The 20,830-nt window shown below is 43.7% G+C and overlaps 1 protein-coding gene across 2 annotated transcripts in view; it reads right to left on the bottom strand.

Moving 5' to 3' along the window:
- nek6 (NIMA-related kinase 6) overlaps positions 1 to 12,531 on the bottom strand; it is a 36,068-nt gene extending 23,537 nt beyond the window's left edge. Inside the window, exon 1 of one of the 2 annotated variants that reach the window (XM_064307738.1) lies at positions 12,308 to 12,531. The gene's annotated coding sequence lies outside the window, so the exon portion shown is untranslated. The remainder of the gene's footprint in view (positions 1 to 12,307) is intronic. The other variant, XM_064307737.1, reaches the window with a different exon arrangement.
- Between the last annotated feature and the right edge of the window lie 8,299 nt (positions 12,532 to 20,830).

Below are 20,830 nucleotides of genomic sequence, written 5' to 3' on the forward strand. Positions count from 1 at the left end.
AATCAATGAGGATATCTAGACTTATGCTCTCTCTCTTTTACACAAAGACACACAATCTCCCTCTCTCTCATTCTCACTCCCTCCCTTTCTCACTCATTCTCTCTCCCTCCCTCCCTCTCTCTTACAAACACAGACACACATTCTCTATCTTGCACACAAACTGTGAGCGCAGTACTCTCTCTCTCTTTCTCTCTCTCACACACACACACACACACCTCCCCCACCTTGTCTGATTCCCACAAAGAGAAAGGAAAAAATTCAAAGTAAACGAAAGGAAAATCAAAACAAACAGGTCAGTTCCTGCCTGAGACAGATGGGAATCCTGCCTTACTGTGTCCCACTGAACTACATTACTGTGTGTGTGTGTGTGTGTGTGAGTGTGTGTGTCTGCATGTGCATGTGTGAATATGTGCTTGTGTGTACTGTATGCATATGTGCATGTCTGGGAGGGGGGGGAGAGAGAGAGAGCCCCCCTTGCACTCTACCCCCCACCAGCTGACAAAAACAGAGCTGAACTTTCACCCCATTCCCTCTTCAGGCTGGGATACACTACTCAACCTGGGGAATGTACACAAACTAACCAATCCATCTCCCACACACATGTGCTCACACATGCGCAATGATACAGGCATGCAGATACACAGCCTCTGCAGGGGGAGATTCACCACACAACACACACACGCATACATGAACCCAGGCTCACTCACACACACACACACACGCATACACACACAAATGCATGCATACACACACACTCACACGCATACACAATACACACACACAGTCATACATACACATTCACAAAGTAAGACGCATACTCAGACAATAGTAGAACTTACAGCAGGGCTGCCCATCCCTGTTCCTGGAGATCTGCATCTTCATCAATCTCTTTTATGCTGCATTTCTATCACCATCTTGATGTTGTAGCTCTATATTTACCTCTTGTAATCATACCTCACTTCCACTTTGACTTGCCATAACTTTACTGACTTAACCTATGCTTACTGTGTGAACTATAATCGATGGTCACGGCAATGAATAATTGATAGTTTATGAGAATTGTACCTTATCTGACCTGTGTTCTGTAGTTGTTCCAGTGACCTTTGGTATGCACTTATCATGGGTGGCTTTGGATAAAAGCTTCTGCCAAATAGAATGCAAGGTAATGTAAAGTAGATCCCCAGGTACAGGGTTGGGCAGCCCTGACTTACAGTTTCCGACAAGTTTTTACTAGGAATGTGGGCAGAAGCACAGATCCACATATGAGCAGATTTGCATGGCACAGTCCACAGATCAAAAATTAAATTTTAGCAGTTTTATTTTTGTGAAATGAAAACTGGGTCCCTGTTTAACCGCATTGGTCACCTACTTTTGCATGACACCAGTATCATGGAAAATAACTCCTGTGGCACCAAATGAATGCTGTGCTGCATTTCGACTGTGCCCTCCCTGCTCTACCAGGTTTCCAGGTGTACACCCTAACACCACCCCCCATAATCCTCAAATCCCCCCGTCTTCAGTTGACTTGCATACCATTTATTCAAGTCTCCCCAATACCTCCTTTAAAAATCCCATATCTATATTTATACATATTTACACTGAAACTTCCAACATGAATATTTCGCAACCTCTGCATTTGTGGGGGGAAAATTCTCCTCATCTGGCAACCCTTGGGACTGTTTGTTTGAGTTTGGATCAAGGCAAGCAAAAGCTGCCATATTCTGTGAAAAACTAGAAAAATTCTATTACACGAAACTGATTGTGTGCCCCACTCTAACTCCAGAACTCTGGCATCTCACTCAAAATGAGCTTGTTAAAAAGAGATGGACTTTGGGGTTAGTAAAATAACCCATGCCAAGTGGGAAAAGAACCACTGCCAAAATGAGTTTTTAAACACGATCTGTGGAGAGGAAAAATGGGAGAGCAATGCAGAGCTGGAACACAAAAGGGCAGAATGTGACTTCACCGTCAGACGGAGGAATTTAAAAACACATTCCGGCTAGCCACAGAGAGAGGTCTAATCAGTATGGACTCCCAAGCCAAGCCACCCGGCGCATAAACTAAACACCAAGACGCCACTCAAACTTCCAAAGATCTTTCGCTCTTTGCCTCAGAAACGGCGCGCCATGGCTGCACTCGAGCAGGCGCGCTGGGCTCCAGAGGGAACTTCCCTCTGAACAGAGAGAGCTGCAATAAACTCTGAGCACCAACCACCTTCGCTTCAAAAGAGGAAGTTTGGTCAATTTATTTCAATGTACAAGGCAGGTCACAGTTGGAACATAATCGCGTTATTGTGGAGTGCATTGTACATGAATACAAAAGCCAATTCACTACGATGCCTAGTGTTAGTCATTTCTGGACGAGTAAATTATTAGCGCTCGGTGCCTGAAGTGTTGCTGTGCTTAAATTGACCAATGCAACAGAATGTGGGTGCAAGGACGGGATTCATTACTGCGTGACTGTTTATTCTCACACACCATATCCCACCTCCACCTATAGATGGCTAGCACAAAGGCCATAAGTGTAGGTAACTCGTCGTTTTCTGCTCGATGGAAAAATTGGCTGAAGCTTCACCTATTTGTTATAGGAAAAGAGAGAGCAAAAAGATGAACAGAACGACTGTTTCTGTTCATTGTGACCCACTTTTCCCCCCCCATTCCTGTCTTCCTGTTTATACTCTAGAGTATACTGGGAGCTGATGTCACAGAGGTCATGCCCTTTGCACTATGACATAAACAGACACACAGAGATTCCATGTCAGAGTCTTATTAGTCACTAGTTTGGAGTGCAGGGGTCGCTGGTAGATAAAATAAAACTGGCACCACCGGCCTGTTGAATTGCGAATGGTGCAGCTGTGCATGTGCATGTGAAATCGTCCTGAAATAAGTCCCACATTTGATTAATGGGGGGGGGGGGGGGGTAGTGAGTTTGTCTGAGCTGCAGCCAAGCCCCTTCACTGAATAAAATGTCTAAAGGTATGTACCCCCCCACACCCCCCACCAGGGATGGCTTGCCAAGGGAGCAGTCCTGACCTGAATGCCGTTCGTGCTGGCAGAAGGAGACACCCCCGCCCCCAGAATGGGTGCGCATCATGTGACCTGATTTGATTAAGAGGGTTGTGCTGGACCCAGTGGCTAGTGATAGGAAACTGAGGTATTGTGACAAAAAAAAACTGGTGAAGCTGGATATAATGAAAAGGCTGTGATATTCACAACAAAACAGCTGTTGGTTAAGACTGGTGAGTTGCTGGTAGCCTGGGGTAGATCCATACATTTTTTGTGCCATGATACATCAAGTGAAAATAACATTTAATATCACAGTCGCAAGAGATGCAATGGAGATTTAACTACAGGCAAATAAGAACGCTTCTGGGCCACAGAATACAAGCAAAAAGAACACTACACTCTCACATACACAAATACACTCACTCACACTTTCTCACATACACAAATACTCTCACTCTCAAATGCACAAATACACTTTCTCACACACACTCTCATGTCCACATAAACTCACTCATACTCATTTCTCTCCCTCTCTCATGCACTCACTCACAAAAAATCAAAAATCGATTAATTTGCAGAAAAATTTGTGTCAGCTATAAAGAAGTGCTATGACGAGTTTTTTCCAGTCCTTAGTGTAACACTAGTAGTTATACCTAGATTCAGCCTAACTGATTTAATTTGAAATGCAGTCAGGAAGACAGTTGGTTGGGTAGCCAAAATACACCTGAAGTTCATTCCTCTATATACAAAATCGCTGGCCTTCCTCATCCTGTTCTTTCTCTAAACACTACACCGGCACGGCGATTTCTGTTTTTCATTTAGCGAAGAACGATTTGCATAATTTCTGCATCGCGGTTGTTCCATCATCACTGAACTTTGAATTTACATGGGGAAATAACCGTTTCATTGAGGGAAAACACGTAAAGCCGTGAATCATCGCGACATTGCGTGGCGGTGAGGAAATCGCCTCTCCCGTGCTAATCTCGTTTTTATTTCCTCCTGCTCCAGCAGGACACGCCCCTCGCACCATCAGGGGGTCTTATCTGATGGTGAGTCACGTTAATCCACCGACTTTTTTCCCTCAAAACCGCAAAACATCTCCGCTCACATTCCAGCCTCCAACGTAACTCCTGGAGAGGTACCCAAAAAGCTGGTAACCGACACCGTGTTAAACGCCACATTGAAGGGAAATGCATCTTGTGTATCAGGTGACACAATGACATCATTTTAATGCAAAATACAAGGGAAATTATATTTATCAAGTTACAAAATCTAGCTGATAATGGGGCACCCATATCCATTTACTGTTTGTTTAAACTGAGAGCTGTTGAACCCAAAAGCCTTTGAAGCTGGAGGCCCTGTTTGAATGGGTCATTTATAGGTGAAGCTTAAAAGTACTGAAGGCGAAACGTCTTTTGAATGTGTGCGAAACAAGATCACTTCTCAGTCGTATTCACATGTGAGCTCCTGGTATAATCAGTTCTGGCAGCAGCTGTAAAACTACTGAATTATTATCTTTTGTAATGTTAGTCTTTGCCATCTTTCATAACATCATATCTATATACAACAAACCGGAGGCTACTTAGTAGATCACCATGATACCCTAGACACTGCACAGAGACATTGCTGCTCGGAACTACCCCACATGCACTGGAGGCCATTTTCTTTCACACACCCCTCTACTCTCGCCACCTTCACGCCATTATGACTCCCACCACTGTGACATCACAACCACTCCACTGTCATGCCTGGCACCACTGTGCCATCATTACCTCTTGCAATTACATCACAACCTCTCCCCATAGTCATCATAATAAGTACCACTACTGTGTAGCAATCACGCCCCGCCCCCGCAACCACCATGATCCCCGAGTGAGAATTTCTCTCTCCTTCCACAAACTCCATCAACCCTCTTCCCGGGTCCCTAAAATTACAGCCTTGACCCAAAACCCAACGTTGTCTAACCCGTAATGAGCATTCAGAAACACTTTAATTAACATGCCAAAAAAAACACTTTCATTTTGTTTTCGCATTGTATGTGAAAGTCTATTTTGAGGCACAAATTCGAAAAATTAAAGGAAAGTTGTGTCTTGTGGCTTACACTAGACAAAACAATTCCCCAGTCAGAGTTCTGTCTCCTGCGCCCTGCTCAGCCGATAAACATGACAGTCACATGTAAACTGATTAGATTCATTTTCATTAAAATTAGAGCTAAAAAAAAAAAACTGACTAGTCAACTGAAACTACCTCCTTAACTGTTAAAACTGTCATGGATGCAACACAAAACAAAGGTATGACACTTGAAATGTACTTAATAACACACTTGAAAAGTCTAGGGCTGGGATTCTGTCAACATATGTCCTTAACTTTGGCAAACAATTAAATGCCAAACAATTTTCCTCCACAAACACAGTTTATAAGTGTATAGAAATCGCTAAAATTAACATGCCGAAATGAATCTGTGAGGAAAAAGTGTAACCCTTTCCTGTACATATACTTCTAAGGGGGGCGACGTAGCTCAGGAGGTAAGACCGATTGTCTGGCAGTCGGAGGGTTGCCGGTTCAAACCCCGCCCTGGGTGTGTCAAAGTGTCCTTGAGCAAGACACCTAACCCCTAAACTGCTCTGGCGAATGAGAGGCATCAATTGTAAAGCGCTTTGGATAAAAGCGCTATATAAATGCAGTCCATTTACCATTTACCAAGTCAAAGTTAAGGACAAACGCTGACTCAATACAAGCCTAAATCCTGATGTCTCAAAACTAAACTAAACCATCTGTGGATAGATCCACATCAATAAAATGTTTAAATTAAAGCGCATGCAGACCTACATACTATGAAAATTAATGTCCACAGAATCCATCAGCGCCCCCCCCCCCTCCCAACCCCACGTATGTTAAAAGCCATTGTGTGGGGCGGGGGGGGGCTTAGCTTCTAACCAGGCTTCCAGATAAACATGTCAGTCTTCAGCCACCAGCTGTGAGCGACAGATGTGATGTCATCGCCAAAGTAAAATGCAACATGAAAACAAGTGACATCAGTTCCATGGTGCGGGAGGACTGCACTTAATGCAGGAGGATAAGGGTCCGATGCCGGTAAACTGCGTGGCATTTAAAACCGCCGCCGCCGCTGCCACAGACAACCAGAGGGCACTTCCCTCGGCACCTAGTTTTTTACCAAATATTTGCCTGTTCAAAATGTATTCTGAAAGATATTATGTATATAGCAAAAGCTATTTCCCCCCCCCATGCAGCCATAAATGGTGTAAGCTTTTTTGTTAAAAAACGAACTAAAAACTGTGCCCTCTGGAAACAGAATTGTCCTTTTTGAGATTGTAACTGACTTTGCTGCTTCGAGTTTGACTTACAGAACAAGTGAAATCAGTGGCACCACATCCATCAGTGTCACGGTGCACTGCTACCGCGAGGATGCCGCGGCGCTGCGTTCGGGTTGTTTATTGTTCTCCCGGAAGGTTCCGGATAATGGCCTGAGCGCAGAGACAGCACGCTCCGTGTAGTATAAATCCGGTGACATTTGGTGAATTTCCTGCACTGTGTTCCAGTTCCGAGCAAGACCACTTCCCGCAGACTGGGGGGGGATACGGTTTCCATCAAGGTGTCAGACAGCCTCGACGGGACGAGACAAAAATAAAAGCACGGGGGGCGGGTGGGCTGGGGTCTAAATGGAGTTTTAACCTGTCACTGAGACAGCTGCTTTGCATTAAATTAAACAGCTCAGGAAAAAAAAGAGAAAGGGCTCAGATAAAAAACTGTTTATCGGGGGGGGGGGGGCAAGGGAGTGACAGACAAAGGGGGTTTGTATGAAAACACAGGTTCCGACAGATGCAATGCTGTGGCTGCTCTTCCAACGTCAGCAGTGGGGGAGGTGGGGGGGGGGGGATAGTAATGCATTCAGAAGCCTCTGGAACGTGCCTCCTGCCAGGCAGATTTTTTGAGCCGTGTTTGTTTTATTTTTTCCCCTTCCAGTGAATATCAAAACATGTCTCACGGTCATGATTCATGCCCCCCCCCCCCGCACCCGTGTCCTTTCTGCAGCCTCATCCTGCTTTGGGTGCTGTCATAAAACAAATATATGCAGTAGGGTAGGCAAGAACTGGAGCAGTCTCCCAGGAGATAGAAGCGCATGGAAGCTCCTGCTCCAGCGCCCCTCCCCCCGCCCCCCCACCCCCACCACCACCACCACCCACTGACCCGCCCCCCGCCTGACCCACGTGCTGCTGGCACCCCTCCATAAACCAGCTGACACGTGACTAATTTTAGCCGGTATTCAGGCCCCCGGTATGCCGAGCCATCTTCGCTCCCCTCGCCATGCTCCCATTTGACCCTATCACGCATGCCCATGTTCATCTTCCCACAGCGTCGGCGAAAGATACAAACCATCCAGCTCTGGTAGCCAGCTTGCTTTGCAGCAGAGGTCTCCCCTCTCCTCTCTTCCCAGGATAAATGCTTAGTTTCTCTTCACCCCCTTCACAGCCCCCCTGTGCCATCTCTACTTACATTTAGCATCAGTTCTTTCCCTTCCCCAGAGACACAAGTGAGCAGAAACACACGCCAATGCTAACGCTAATGTTACTGTGGCATAATGCAGGGACTCGCAGCCTTCCTTAAAAGTGTTAGATTTACTTCACTTTGTTTAGTCTATTCCGAAGGGATGGTGCGCAATATTTCCTGAAGTACAATGCTTCCTTTAACTCTGCACAACTACCACACAAATCACTTTGAGATAGCCTTGTACTAACGCCCGATAAAATTGTGACTAAAAATTGAAAACAAACGACACTGTAGTTAGACATTTTACATATGGTGTGCGAGTGCATGTGTCACCCATTAGTAAAACGAATTTGCAACAGTCACCTTCAGCAACTGAATCCATCCCTCCCTGGGTGATGCTATGGCCAACTATGCACTGCCCTTAGAGGCTGCTGGCTACCGCCATCATTGCTGCGGGCCAGATTCAGTGCCAGACCGTGGAGCCCCACCCACACACTGGAACAGTGCCTAAACAGATACCACAGTCTGGGGTCTGTCCACACACTGGAACAGTGCCTTAACAGATACCAGAGTGTGGGGTCTGTCCACACACTGGAACAGTGCCTTAACAGATACCAGAGTGTGGGGTCTGTCCACACAGTGGAACAGTGCCTTAACAGATACCAGAGTGTGGGGTCTGTCCACACACTGGAACAGTGCCTTAACAGATACCAGAGTGTGGGGTATGACCATGTTCTGGAACAGTGCCTTAACAGATACCAGAGTGTGGGGTCTGTCCACACACTGGAACAGTGCCTTAACAGATACCAGAGTGTGGGTCTGTCACCACTGGAACAGTGCCTTAACAGATACCAGGGAGGTGTCCATGTTGGAACAGTGTTAAGAACCAGAGTGGGCTTCCATGTCTGAACAGTCCTAACAGTACCAGAGTCTGTCCACATGCTTGAACACTGTTTTAACAAGATGGGCTATCCAGCAACCACTCAAAATCTGAGTTAGCACAGGCTGGGTCCCACAGAGTGGCTCAGTCAGTAAAGGCTTTTACCAAAAGAGCAGGCAGGGCCCCATAGAGTGGCTCAGTCAGTATAAGCGCTCACCACAAGCACAGGCTGGGCTCAATAGAGTATATCAGTCAGTAAAGGCTCTCTATGAGCACAGGTTTTCATCAGTCCACTCAGTGGGAGAATACAGTGACCTCATATATGTAGGGGTATGGTCGATTTAAGTTAGTCAGGGTTCCACACTTACTGCTGAGTCAGAAAAACACAGAGCCCTCACATGTTGCCAGTTACCGTCAGTGAGAGACATACCTCTCTTTCAACCAGTGCTGGCTCTCACCTGTAGTACCCTATAGCATGGAGGTGTAAAATAGTGACTGGCTGTCTGTTGGTACTGTGTGACCTGTAGGGTGTTGAATAGTCACTGGCTCTTCTGTAGTACTGTGTGACCTAGACAGTGTTAAATAGCCACAGGCCCTCCTATTGTACTGTTTGGACTGTAGGTTGTAATGCAGTCACTGGCTCTCTTGTTGAGATGTGTGGGCTGTAGCATGTAAAATAGGTATCAGTTCAGAGGCAAGTGTGTACAGGTTGAGGGTTCTGAGGTGAGATAAGTCTAACCATCACCCTGGAATGTGTTTAGCTAATAAACCAATGGACCTATGCTGTCAACTGCAAACCAATCACGAACCCCCATATCTGGGGCTCAAATTGGAGGTAGTGATTCTGGCCAACTGAGCCACTGGTTGAAGACAGGCTAAAACTTACGACAATCAGACTGCAGGAACCCAAACTCCCAAACTGTAACTTCCCTTTACAGAGACTACGGAGAGAAATTGTCTTGGGTTGTGACGGTATAGCCTCTTTCCAAAATAAAAAAAGAAGTTTTGTCTGGTAAATTAGACCTGGAGTCGACAACTCCCCAGAGGAGCATAGCCTCTCCTTACAGAAAACTTAAACTCTGTTCAATGCAAAGAAAAAAACATAAAAACTGCATTTCATCTCTATCCAAAATGTAAATAGAAATAAAAAAACTGCACTGCATAAAAAAACTTTAAGTTACTGCTGCATTAACTTGAAAATAACTATTTAAATTGCCCACATCATTTATGCTTTTTCATGCTCGGTTTCAAAAATTATAGGTCTGCATATACAGTTCAGTCCATAAATATTTGGACAGTGACACAATTTATGTTGTCTTGGCTCTGACCTCCAGCACACCGGATTTACAAGAAAACAATGAATATGAGGTTAAAAGGCACTGTTAGCTTTCATTTGTCGGTATCTACATCCATGTCCGGTGAACCATGTAGGAATTACAGTCCTCTTTATAAATAGTCGCCCATTTTAGGAGACCAAAAATCATTGGACAATTGGCTGCTCAGCTGTTTCTTGGCCAGCTGTGTGTTGCTGCGTCATTCGTTCATGCACAACAAAGCTAACAAAAGGTCACGAGTTGATTCTAGGTGTGCAATCTACATTTGGAATCTGTTGCTGTTGTCGATCAACATGAGGACCAAAGTGTCGATGCTTGCAAAGCAGCCCATTGTCAGATGGAAAAATTATGAAATAAATCTATCAGAGACAGCCAAAACATTGGGTGTGTCAAAATCAACTGTGTGCTTCACTATATGACCAAAGGTATCTGGACACCCCTTCGTCTGGGCTGTTTTCCATGGTTTGGGCTAGGTCCCTTAGTTTTAGTGAAAATCTTAAGGCTACAGCATACAATCACATTCTAGATGATTATGTGCTTCCCCAACAGAGGAGAAGGCCCTTTCCTGTTTCAGCATGACAATGTTCCCAGGCACACAGCAAGGTCCATATAGAAATGGTTTTGTTGAGAACGGTGTGGAGGAACTTGACTGGCCTGCACAGATCCCTGACCTAAACACCGTCCAACATCTTTAGGATCAACTGGACAGCCAACTGCAAGCCAGGCCTAATCACCGAATCAGAGCCCGACCTCACTAATGTTCTTCTGGCTCAATGGAAGCAAATCCATACAGCAATGCTCAAGCATCTGGTAATAGCCTTCCCAGAAGAGTGGAGGTTGTTACAGCAGCAAAGGGTGGACCAACTCCATATTAATGCCCATAATTTTGAATGACATGTTGGATGTCAGGTGTCCCCAGACCTTTGGCCATGTAGTGTGCATTGTTAAGAGGCATGAATGCACTGGTGAGCTCAGCAATAGCAAACAACCTGGGAGTCCACAGAAGAACACTGAAGTGGATAACCGAAGAATTCTTTCTATTGTGAAGAAAACCCCCTTTTCAACTGTTGAACAGACCTAGAACACTCCAGGATGTAGACATAGATATGCAAAAACTAAAATGAAGAGAAGTCTACCCCAGCATAACCTCAGACATTTTATTGCAAGATGCAAATCACTAAGCCTGAAGACCAGAATGGCCAGGTTACCGTTTGCTAAAAAGAACAACAACAAAAAAAAACTGTAGAGACCTGGAACAAAGACTTATGGACAGATGAGACGCATAATCACCTGTACCAAGGAAAGAGAAAATTGTGTAGAAAGAAAGAAACTGCTCATGATCCAACTGAGCAGTCAGACTGCTGGTTGTTAAGGCAACAGTCAGTAGGCTATACTGGCACAATAACGTCTGAGTTCTATCTACCAGATAACTAACGGATAGCCATTTGCGGTGTGAACAAGACAATCCACTTGAGTGCTGGGCTACGGCTACTGTTCCCTGTTCCATGTGTGAAAGTGTGAGAGGTAAACAGGATTTAATTTACGGCTGATACCAGCAGTGAATCAAATCATATCGTTACATTACAGAACGCTGTCATAGGAAACTCACTGGGAAACAGCCGCGAGGAGTCGATTCAGTCTAACCGCAAAACGGTTACACACATCGATGTCTAAAGAAAAAACTAAGATTTTATGAGTTAACAGATTTCAAGTATTCGTTTCAGCACACAATTTAAGGAAAGACAACTAACAAATCTCTAACTATTTAACGAACTGGTCTGAATTTATTTTTAACGTTATAGATGTAAGTAAAATAAGTAGCCTACAGGTTAAGGGTTGTGAACCTCGATAGTTTAAGCCAATAACAACCTAAGGAAACCTCACTTGTATAGCCTGCGTAAAACAAATTCAGGACCTACTTTCAACAGATAGCTGTAGAATTTTGGAAAACGCAGATTTATACATTGCCAGCTGTGAGACGTCTGCACTTTTGTCCGACGAGTGTAAACAAAACTATATCTACCCCGACACGTCCGCGGTGGTCTGGGCACAAGCACGCCACTACTGACAGCATATTAGCCTCGGCGGAAGAACTACAGTTTCAGTTTGGAACTATTACACACATTGTTGCAGAAATTCGCGAGTTCTAAGCCACTGCTGGTTGTTGTTTGGCACACATTGCCAGTGTTCGAATGGTACAGCGCACTGCCTTGTTTTCGTGTTGGAAAACCATCCGATTTTTAAGTGTCGGGCAAAGACATTCCTCTTTGCGACAACAATGCCCTGCACAGACGACAGCTAAGACTGTTGTTTTACTGCGAAAAACTAATTGCATACACAGAAACATAGTTAACTCAGGAAAAAATGAAATCGCACTAATGGCGCAGGCCATTATCGAAGTCCTTGTTTACGGTATTCGTGCAGTGGGAAGGCTTCATGTGTGCTATTACGCCGCGGACCTATCAACGCAGTGTTACTTTTGTCGCCAGCCCCTAGAATGTAAAGTTAAAAAGTGAAGTAGGTTACGGCTGTGACGTGATTTATTGCGATTGAAGGACACAACAGTAGTCGAATCTTACCTGAATTCGCCGAGTGAATTCGCTTTACAAAGCCCTGCAGAATACGGAAAGTATAAACATGGCTGTTACTTTAATCCGCGTTGTGCAATTTCTATTTTAACTGTACAAACGTCTCCACACTGACTCACACGGTCGCGTAGCTCTCTCTTTCTCTCTCTCTCTCTCTCAACTCTCTTTCTCAACTCTCTCTCTCCTCTCTCTCCAACTGCTGCAGCATGTTATGCCACGCAAGTGCATAACCTACACGCAGACGGACAATAATGTTTTATGCTTCTGTGGGAGGGGAATGCAATTCTAAGCAGTTTTCCTGTGCGGTCACAGACAAGGATACTTCAGAGACGTGTAGATTTCTTAAGTCCTTGTCTATGATGTCTCAACAAAAGACAATGTGCTCATTCGAAGTTTGTGTGTCACATCAAATTGCGAAATGCCAATAATTTATTATGGAAATAATCTGAAATTCAGGTGTGTTACACTTTCTTTTTTTAAACGAATACACTATATGTTTGAGCAATTGTCTGCATCTAGCGCTTAGGGTGTAGAGGTGTAGGAAATGCATTTCATTAATAAAATTATTATTATTATTATTATTATTATTATTATTCTGTTGAAAAAAATGTGTTCACAAATAGAATTTTTATAATTTTACATTTCAAACTGAATTATTCCCCCCTTTCTGTGTGTTTCTTGGTATTAATGTCTGTTTGTAAATGTAAATGTTATTTGCTCCTAGAGAAATTTCCCCATGGGGATAGTAAATTATTATATCTATCCGTTTATCTATCTGCCTACAGTGTGTATTTTACAATCAATATTTATTTTAAGTCGCAAATATACAAAAACGTGTACATTTTGTAAAAGTAACTTGACAACTAAGTACAAACATCATTTCGTAAGTGTCATTTTTCATCAGCTGTTTAAAAGACACATTTAAGGGGGGCACTACAGGTGAAAAGGATGGATAGGCCACCTGTTGGCTGGGTAGGTCAATTTTGAGATATGATATTTAGCTTCAACAGCTGCTGTAATTTCAGAAAATATCTGAAACAATGATCAGAACCAACTCTAAATGGTTTATTTAGATGTTTTTATACCAGCTGCATCAAGTATTACTAAGCACAAAACTAGCTTTACCAGCCGTTTTCTCTAAATGGAATATTTCCTGTACGAAAATCTTTTTTCTTTCCCGACTTATCCTATAGACACAGCTATCAAATTCAACATGGTGCTTCTTAATCAAAATGTATTTGTTTTAGCACACTTGGTTTCATTTTATTTGGGTTCACTTTTAATTTACTCTTCCCTGATTATTTCTTACCTTGTGTTTTGAGGCTTATTCTGGGCCTTAGTTTCTCGGCTGAATCTCTAATCTTTCCTTACTCCAGTTTTGACTCTGCCTGAACATACTTTCTATTGTTTTATTTCTATGTTGTATTTTATTGGTTAATCTCATGTTGGATGTTGGAGTTGGATATAATTGTATGAAAAGCACTATATAAATAACATTTGATTTATTTATTGATAGTTTGAATTTTGGTGGCACTTAGTACTTAGCCAGCAGGTTAGCTTCCACACAAAAGAAAAATGGTGACCCAAAGCTTTGAAAAACGTGTTCTCTGTTGGCTGAAATAGCATCACATGTGCACTTTCTTATATGTCCTTTTTACCTGTGTAGCCAAGTATCCTGCAATTGGCTGCTTTGGTCAGACTACTTTGATTAAATGGTGTTATTACAGATGTTACCAATGTAGCCAAATGTCCAATGGAAAGAATTATTGATTATGGGACTGGAGCATTTGTAATGACTAAATTGGACGGAAAAAGAAAAAATGTAAACTCATTTTTTGTGAGTGACCACAAACATTAATAATAGTGATTGTATCGAAAATACTGCAAAGTAGCGTGTAGACATATTTCATCAAATGGACATGGTCCACTGGCAAGTAACATGTCTGTCACTGAGATGTCACTGATCTCTTTCATAAACTTTAGGACAGCAATGAGCTAGTTCTGCTTGCTTTACAGCCTTCCTCAGAAATATGAGGCATTTATAAGGAATGAGTAGTGTGTGCATAAGGACTGGCCCAACACAAATAAATGTGAATGGCATGTCAGTTGCATTCATGCAGTTGCACTCGGAAGCAGCCAAACAAACTGAAGGTTAAGTTTCACAGATTTAGAGATAAGTCAAAAAGCCCCCCCAAAGTAAAATCAGTTTAGTGCTTATAAGCAAAGGTATTCTGCCTTATTTACAATGTGATTATGGCAGACCTGCCACTGAACTCATGGACTCATTTGCACCCATCTAAAGTTTCGTTTTCTACAGCAAACCACAATTATTGGCTCAAGTCAGTGACTCATAGACAGCGTTCAGAAGAATAGGTTTGGTACCTTGCCACCAGAGCGTGCTGAATGCGTTCGCATATCAAGTCCGAGCTCTGATGAGCAGCAACCCTCTTTGAGGAAGCACCCGGTGTTCCACCGCAATGTTCCACCGTTAATCTTTGTGGTGCCATCCCTAAACTGTCTGCACATCATCTCAAGAAGAGCCCAAGCGGGGAAGACTGCCAATATCTTCATCAGAACAAAGAATAAATAAAATATCCCTTTCTTGTAGGGAATTAGTCTCCAGTGACACAATTTCTCAGCATTTCATGTCCATTTTAAGCTTGCTTTTCTGTTTGTAGCCTCGAACTTCAAAATAGTTGTAAATTCAGTCATTTCTCATTTTCAGCTAGTGTGAGGGTCAGGGCTAGAGTACTGCTGCAGGTTTTGAAATGGTGTCCTGATACAGCACAGCCACTCTTGTTTGGGCTTGTGGGGTGGGTGTCCCCTTCCTCACTGCTGAAGGGGTAAGTGAGTGTCAACTGCTGTTACGTTTCACAAATCAACACTACGGTGGCCTGCTAGTGGCCGGACTCTGCACTATCTATTTTACATTCTCTTAATAGCTCATCCCCATTTTGACTGCCCCGCCTCAACTGTCCACTGATGGACCACTGACGGCGGGCTACTAGTGAGCAGATAGTGGCGCCCTGTATGTTTGCTGCCTGGGAACGCCCCTTCCCGCCTGCAGCATTTGAATAAGAGTGCTATTAGCTCCCTTTTAGCTGTGGACCTTACTTTAGTTCAGTGACCTGTGAACATTTGTTATATTGTACCCAACGCTTACACCAGCTTGTTTGAAGGTTTTACCCATTTTTTTCCACTTTTAAAACTTTTTTGCACACAGTGTGCTGTGCCAAATTGTATCTGAAGGCCCATCCTGTCATAGAAACATTTTGTTTATTGTGGGAGCTTGCAGACTAGCATGTGATCTCTTGCTCTTGCCCCACTCTGTGCAGGAGTCTGCGATCAGTCAGCTGAACTGCACAGTCACTGCGTCCCAGGACTACTGTTTGTGTGCAGCTGGTGCACGCTCCCATCCGACCAATGGATGTGGAGAAACTGGAGAAGTTTTCTACTGAACAAACAAAGGAAGCGCTCCACCAATCACAGAGTATGTTAGTAACAACCACTCGAGCAATGCCAGTAGTGATTGGTGTATACTTTCTGGCTAATACCTTGAGGGTATCGACAGTAATGACTATCAGCATTGTTGTAACTGGGTATATTGCTGAGGGGTTACACCTGAGTGCGCGAATGCCAGCAGTTCACAATGTGCCAGTCACCAGAAATAGAGCCCTCTGTCACAACAGACGTTGTTCTCACCACCCCAGCAACAAAGAACTTTCTGTCCTTTCACCCGTCGCTGATTAGAGGAGAAATGGCTCCGCATTCCTCCGGCGTTTCCTCTCCACCTCTCCGTTGTTTACAGGTCGATTTTGTGTACACAGGCGCAGAGCGGCAGGCCTTTTTGGGAGCCGGACCAACCAGTTTTTCAGGGCTGGAGGCGCAGTGTTCCTACGGTTTTAATAATCTCCCCTCGTCCCGGACCTGTCATCGCTGACGGGCTGCCTCTGCGGCCCGCCAAACACGGGGCTCGGCGCGATCGCCAGCTCATCACTCAGGCCGCTGAAGAGCCGCCGCGCCGCCTGCGGCTGCCGCGCCAAATCCGACGGGAAGTCGTTTTACGAGACTCCTCCTGTGCCCGCGTTCAAAAACACGGGTTTTCGAAATGCCGGGCCGTGATCCAAAACGCAAAGTGCGCACGACTGCATACCCGAGCGTGTGACAGTGAGCGCTGCCCTGGATACTGGTGAGTAATGCAGACGCATTGCCTCACTCCCTCTCATCTGCACATTCATATGCATTTCTTTGCTGGAATTTATATTTGCCAGCTGACTGGCGCCTTGCGTGGCAGCCTTTCGCCGTTGGCGTGTGAGTGTGTGTGTGAATGGGTGAATGAGAGGCATCAACTGTAAAGCGCTTTGGATATATAAATATATAGATAAAAGCGCTATATAAATGCAGTCCATTTACCATTTACCATTTACTTTAATACTTTAGGCTGTAATCTGCCAAACCGCTTTTGTCTCTTTGCTTTGATAGATTCCCCATTGCCTCTCTGCTGCCATTTGGCCTGTCTTTAACAATTGACACAGCCACCTGAGAATGTGCCCCCCGTTGTGTCTGGGTTTCAATATTTCAAACCACTGAGCAGTTTTTACCTCTTGCTGGAATTACGGGTCAGGTCTTTACAAATTTCTTCATATTTCCTGTTTCATCTTTCTGTCAGTGTCTCTGTAAGAAGCACTATACATACATACTTTTTTCCATTTAAACTTCCACTTCCTCTCCCCACTTCCATTAACTTTGACCTATGAAGTTTTAAAACATTCATCAAACTTTCTGATACATTTTAAAGAGGTCATCAATGGGTCTAGTGTTAATTGTTCATTTCTATCAAGCAGGTGGAGGAGACAAATACTTGTTGATTCCCCAGCAAGCAAATGTATAATGGACCACTAATGTCTTTCACTAGTGCTGTTTACACCCAGAGACACCAACCAAATGGGAGCAAACATCCTGAAGATAGAAGCAGAATGTAAAAAACCCTGTGGTATGCTGTGTGTGTTGGGAAATGCTGTAAAAATGATTAGTGGTGCACTAAGCAAATTAGGTGTGTGGGTAAGAGTGTGGGGGCCAGACATGCAGCTACAAGTTCTGCTTGTCATGCAAATCAGAAAGATAAAAAAAGAGGAAATAAAGAGATAAAGGGCCAGAGACATAAGGCCGATTTATTAGATGTTGGTCTTAAAGGGGTAGAGGAGACCTGGATGCTCTGCCGGGTCACTACCGAGCCTGACCTTACCTGGTGTGGCGTGACACACCCCCCTCTGGTACACACACACACATGCGCGCACACACATACACAAGCCTGAGCACACACAAGTGTGCAGACACACACACACACACAGACACACCTGCACACACACACAAACGCGCGCACGGGTATACCCACACCCGCACTCTCTCACACAAACACACACACACACACACACACACACACATGCACGAGCACACATGCACATATGGATTGCCCCATTAGGATTTTACTCATGGCTAAGGTGATATGCCATCTGTAGTATTTTCTTACTAAGGTTATAGAGGCAGTTTGCATACATGCTGATATTCAGTAATATTGAGGTTATAGGCAGGTTGTAGACATGTGACCAGCCAGTAGGCCATCCATGAATACTCTGCCACCTTAACCATTCTGCTAAGTATGCTAACACGACATTACTGTAATTGAAGATGCTCATTTTATTTAAAGTGACAGTGCCAAAAAATGGTAGATTGTGATGATTAGAAAGCATGGCGGTCCTGCCCCATGTAAAATCAGTCCAGAGGGAAATATGAGCACCCCCACTGCCATTTGGGACATGGAGCAACAACCCGTTTACATTTACATGAGGAATATCTCTTTAAACTGGAAGGGTTTCCTGACAGACAGTTTCCTTTAAAAAAAAAAGTATCCATAATCTGGTCAATTTACATGCATCACTGTGCTTTGTCCCATATTCAGGCATTGCAGTGTTGCAAACTCTCATGTAAAGACAAGAATAAATTCATTCATTTTGCAGGCAAATGGTTTAAACAAACCATGCTATATTTGTAACAGACAGTTTCCATGAAAGGAGCCTGTCTTCGATGGTCAGCTGAAAAAATGTCTGTAGGCAGCACGTGTTTAACAAATACTATTTTAAAAGTTTTTACTGTCCCACAGAAGACAATCTATATGCTTCCGAAAGTCCATCCAAAGTATTTGTATAAATCCTGCCCGTTCGCATGAGATGGACGGACAGTTAAACGCACTGCGGAATATTCTCTGTGCTCTGCATTCTCTGTGCTCCACCTGCTGGAGGACATAAGTAACTGCGAAACAGAGAGGCGCAGTCTCTTTCAGGACGGGTGTTGCCAACCTTGGTCCCGCGGCCCCCAAGTATGGTCTGTTATTTTCTGAAACATGTTCTTGATATAGTCAATATTATTCAATATATTTTCTGGTCTATATAATAATATAATAATCCATATATTATCAAATAGTCAACATATTATCTGGTCTTTATCTGATGAATTGGAGAACCTCCACCTGAAAACAGCAGTCCTAAATCCTGAAAGTGTGGACAACCGGTAATGAAAATAACTGGTTGCGTCAGTAATTAAGTGGTTGTTCTTTATGCCAACTGCAATACTCGTATTTTCGTAATTTTCATATTGAACAACTAGCCTATTTAACAATGTAAAATCAATGTTTGTGCGAATATTGGCCTGCAGTGCTTCTCAATGAGAGCGCTCATGGGAAGTCAGTAATGCTCTAGGGGTCTGGCGCTTGGTCTGGCCCCCAGGCTTGTAAGCACGTATACTATTTTTTCAAAATAGCCCAACAGAACCCCTTCATTAATAATGTGAATAAAGGGAACTAAGTACATTTCTAAGTTACACATTTTTGTTAAAATTAGCTCAACACCAAAACAATTCTAATTTCCACTTAATATGTTTGATTAGCCTACGCCAATCAATTTTTAGCTTGCATGCTAAAAGCATCAAATTCTATCAATAACTGTTGGCAAACTCGTAACCAGTAACGTGTAACGGTACTGTAACGTTAATTTGACGAGTGTTCCCAAGAGAAAAATGACAGTTGTAAAATAGTCAAAATCTTAAAATAGTCATTTCTTGTGGGGGAGTCTGTCGGACAGATATGCTTATTTTGACAACGTTGCTGTTTGTTGTGGTTACAAACTGATCTGAAGTTAACGAACCTTTGTGGGAAAGACAATGCTCAAGAATCGTGTACGCTACGTCACAACAATAAAAACCGCGATCAAAAAGTTTTGTTTTGTGACGTCACAGCATATTCGGCACATTCACACTGTATATAATTTCGCTATCAATTCATGTTTAATCACAACAAGGTTGAACGGAGACCGACCAAGACCAGTGCAGTCTATTAGAAGAAATGCGCCGTAGATTTTCGCTGTTGTGCGTCCGGTAAGAGAAAAAATTTCGTGGTTTTCATATTGAAGAAAATTATCATGTCGTTCTGCAAAATGTATAATTATGTTTAAATAATAGGTATGCCGCGGAACAGACCTAGGATAAACACCGTGTTCAATGTTTTGTTAAAAGTCACTGTTATTGAAAAAACAATTGTTAGAGAAGTTACTTGTTTTAAAAAAATGCGTTATGAACCATACATCCGTCGAAAAACCACTTTTTTAATGTATGGGCCCAGGTATTGGATGATGAGGACACCTGAGGCAGTAGGTGGCCCTGACAACCAATTGCGAAGAACATCTCAACCAGCTGCATAGAGCAAGTGGACCTGACAACCAACTGCCAATAACAGCCTGTACTGACAACCAACCCCATAGAGCAGGTGGCCCTGACAATTAACTGCAAAGAACAGCCTGCACTGACAACCAGCTCCATAGAACAGGGTTGCCTGTCTGTGGATCTGCTCCCAGGGGGGTCCGTGCAGGACAGCCTGACACTGCTTCAAGGTAAACATGCACCTGGACCACCAATCACTGACCACTGTTCAACATCAAAAATCGTCAGTCAGTGCTGAATGCTGTGCTTTGTGGTCTACGAGGTCAGTGCTGAATGCTGTGCTTTGTGGTCTGTGAGGTCAGTGCTGAATGCTGAGCTTTGTGGTCTGTGAGGTCAGTGCTGAATGCTGTGCTTTGTAGTCTGTGTGGATGGTTTGAATATGTTGCTGTTCTTTACGTTCAAGTCAGTGCTATGTATTACTATGGTCTGTGAGCTCACTGCTAAATGCTGTGCTTTGTTGTTGCAGGTCCTGTGAGGTGGTGTCTGTGCTATGTGTGCTTTGCTCAGTTTGCCTCTGTGGAGCAGAAACTACAATCACTGCCTCTTTCAGCCTCTCAGTCTCTCAGTCAGTATCCATCTTTCAGTATATGAAGCCTGGACCCTGAGACTGGCAGCACTTACCTGGTTAAGTAAAGGACTCTTCAGTGTCCAGAGTGCTGGTTATGCAGCTCAGGCACTTCAGCTTGAAATCCAGGCTGAAGTTGGAGAAGCTACAGGACAATGCTATTCTGTGAGTACAGCACA

Source organism: Anguilla rostrata, chromosome 14, assembly GCF_018555375.3.
Source record: "Anguilla rostrata isolate EN2019 chromosome 14, ASM1855537v3, whole genome shotgun sequence".
Lineage (NCBI taxonomy): Eukaryota > Metazoa > Chordata > Actinopteri > Anguilliformes > Anguillidae > Anguilla > Anguilla rostrata.